Source organism: Plectropomus leopardus, unplaced genomic scaffold, assembly GCF_008729295.1.
Source record: "Plectropomus leopardus isolate mb unplaced genomic scaffold, YSFRI_Pleo_2.0 unplaced_scaffold10032, whole genome shotgun sequence".
In the NCBI taxonomy this organism is placed as follows: Eukaryota; Metazoa; Chordata; class Actinopteri; order Perciformes; family Serranidae; genus Plectropomus; species Plectropomus leopardus.
This window is the reverse complement of record NW_024610544.1, coordinates 1-3,387: the sequence shown is the minus strand read 5'-3', so window position 1 is coordinate 3,387 and position 3,387 is coordinate 1. Positions and strand designations below refer to the sequence as shown.

General features: G+C 36.3%; 1 long non-coding RNA gene across 1 annotated transcript; it reads right to left on the bottom strand.

The window, feature by feature from the left end:
- Nucleotides 1-2,221: 2,221 nt before the first annotated feature.
- LOC121963138 lies at nt 2,222-3,387 on the bottom strand. Its single transcript, XR_006107199.1, has 4 exons — nt 3,305-3,387; nt 3,158-3,215; nt 2,774-2,964; nt 2,222-2,313 (listed from the first exon to the last, which is right to left on the bottom strand). It is a non-coding gene; the product is annotated as an uncharacterized LOC121963138 (long non-coding RNA).

Genomic DNA, 3,387 nt, shown 5'->3' with positions numbered 1-3,387 from the left:
ACATTACCTCTTACCTGTAACTATTTTAAGCCAACGTTGGGATCAATGTGGTCACTTTTGGATCATAGGGGTTGTTACGAAAATCATGTAGCTGCTCTTATAAACAAAAAACCCAGCAGAACAAAAATATCCGGATTAAAGACGACCGTTAGCGAGCTAGCTAACGCGGATAACCGTAGCAGTGGCGAGCTAACAATTTTCTGTTGGGTGAGTATTTCTTAATCAGTCGTTCACTGGTTTTGTATAACTCTCGGTCTCCTATTCACGGACAGATTTACGTGTTAAGATAAACTACTATCTTAAGTCTGTTTTATTTAAATACATTGTAATTTTAGAGAAAGACGTATTTAGCTTGTCTGTTGCTAGCATGATTTATTACCAAGTGCAGTGGTTGCTTAGCAACAAAACCGACTTTAGCTCAGTTAGCAGCTATGCTACATCAAACTAGCAAGCTAATTTTCAAGAAATACAGACGCTGGACATAATATCTTTAACAATTTAGAGCGTTCATGCAGCAATACAGTGCTCATGTAGTGAATGTGTATTTTATTTTATTCTTTTATTTTTATTGTTTAACAACGTGTGTTTTTAAGCACAAGTGCTAGCGGACTTTTTTCACGGCAGACATTTTAACATGACATCGTGGGAATTAGTAAAAACACAGGTGTATTCAATAAGATTAATGATAGCCAGTGGTGGAGGAAGTACCTCAAAGCCACACTTGAGTCAAAGGACATATCTCACCAGAAAATGGCTTTGGTAGAAGTCACCCATTGGAATATTATTTGAGTAGAAGTCTTAAAGTATCTGATATTCAGTGTACTTATGTATCAAAAGTAATTCCATCATATTAAATGTACTTAAGTATTGAAACTAAAAATATTGTTAAATGCTCGTTTTAAAAAAGTGAGTTGTCATAATTATGACAGTTAGTTCTTCGTAACATACACCACCTTAAAAATGGAGCCAATATTACACTTGTATTAAGACAAGGTCTTAAACAAAGTGTATTTCCCTATTTAACTGAAATGCTCAGGGGAAAAGGAAGTGGACTAACAGTACATATTTTAAGATATGTACTGAAGTAAAAGTGAAAGTTGACAGAAGTATAAAAACTCAAGTATCGTACAGATGCTCCCAAAAAACTGATAAGTACTTTTTGTGAAGTATCAGTACTTTGTGACATTTTTGTCATAACTTAACCCTTTGCAACCTGCAGCAACATTACTTTTCTGTGCTGCTTTTAGATGCCTTTCGCAACATTTGAAACTTTGAACCCCAAGCAAATTGGTGCAATTTCTTTAAAAAAAAAACGTGGGAAAAAAGGCAATGAGCAACATGCTAAGAAATGTTTAACAAGAAATAAGTAGAAATAGAAGAAAATAATTTTATAAAAGCTTTGGAAAATTATCTCTGGGAAAAGAGAAAACAGCAAGGAAAAACTTTTATTACAGGCAGTTTTATTATGCACACACATTTAATCCAAAATTGTAGCAGATGCTGAACCAAAGGTGAGCAAATAGTCAAAAGGCAAAGAACTGCAGGGCTTCAGTTATCACTGATTTAATGCACCAAAGTAATCGTGACATTTTGAGTGACACAGCTCCTCATCAGTGTTGCTGGAGCCCTGCAGTGTGTGAGCGATTTCTTTCCCCTTAGACTAAAAACTGTCATTATGACTATCATAATCACATGTTTAAAATTATATGACAAAATTATTAAACATTTCTTTAAGTACTATTTTAAGGTCATGTCTGTTTTTTTTTTTTTTTTTTACCTTTTTGTTACAAATTCTCAAGAAATGTATTACTTTTTTTTAGTAATTTCTTGCTAGGTTTTGGATAATTTCTTTCATTTCTCACTGCCTACTTCCTATATTTTTGAAAGAAATCAGGCCAATTTGCTAATGTTTCAAAGGGTTAACTCTGATTAATTAAATTTTCACAGAATGTTGAAGGCTTACCGCTGCTTGTTGAAAAATATTAGTGTCCAGTCCTTGTATTTTGACACAGTCAAAGTCATGGCTGTTTGTTTTGACTGACGATTGGTTAATCAGAGTAACTAAAGGTCATGGTTTTGCATCTTAAAACAGGCAGTGCGTGTCCATCAAGTCTACTCCTGTGGTGTCCATAACATGCTGGAGGTCCACCTACTCGTTCAAAGTAAGCTGGCCCAGATAATCAACTGAAGTCCCAAAATGTGAATGCAATGCAGAGATTATAAACAGAAGAATATCAGAGTTGCGCATGGAGGTAGGTTTGCTGTGACATTCTCTTTTACAAATTCTAGGTATCCACTGCCTGGCCATCATGCCTGAAAGTAAAGAAAAAAAATGTTTTAATGTATTGTGGGTTAAACAAGTGGGAAAACTTCAAAACTTAAAATGTAAAGCAGTTACTTCTGCGTCTGGTGGTTGTGTAACGTCTGCCTGAAGGTAAAAGTTTATAGTCATTATAAAGAATGTGTATTGGATCGTTTATTTGCATATTTTCGTACAGTTTTGTCAAAAGTGTTTTTGAAGGTGGTTGTGCTTTTATCCCAGTTACTTACAATGACAATAACATGATCTCTGTACCTACAGCCTTAGTCTTAGAAGAAAGTGAATATTTTGGGCCAGCTTAGCACTGCACATGGGCATGTGCATGTGTGCACGTGTGCCTAGATACTTGTCGGTGAACACCTGCTCAGTTGTACAGTCATCAATAATTACAGGGTTGTAGGGGTCAAAAATCGAATAAAGTAGAAGTCTGTTGTAATGGCAAGTGATACTTACTCTGAGGTCGTGTTCTGTCTGAATTTGACAACAGCATAGGCAACGTGCTCTTGTTCTTGATGCGGATGTGGCTGGACTGCGGAGTAGAGAGGATCTGCGTGGTACTGAGAGAAGTGGACTTTGCTATAGAGGATATCATTCTGCTCTGTTGGTTGAGCTGAGATGCCATCATACAGGTGATAAGGGGTTAGCTAATAAAGGAGACAACAGAAATCAATCACAGCAGTATAAAATAATTCAAACTAGAGAATAATGTCATGATTTTAGTGAGGCAGCAAGATCCTAACATTATTTATTAGTTGAAGCTCCTGTTCTGACTCGGATGAAAGAATCATTCTTTTCCCAAAAGAAGCAGGAAAAAGGATTGTGATGTCTTTTCTTTACCTCGTCCAAGTTATCCAAGGTTTCAGTTCTGGGAGATTGACTCGAAGTCCTCTTCTTTCTGGTTGACCAAATACGCAATTATATATAAATGATACTAGGTTAGTGTGTGAATATCATAGTTCAGAAACAGAGGATAGCGTTGCTCACCTAATCCATAAAAAGACAGCGAGGGATATTATAACCAGGAGAGTAGCACACACTCCTGCAGCTGCTGCTGGTGTCCATTTTCC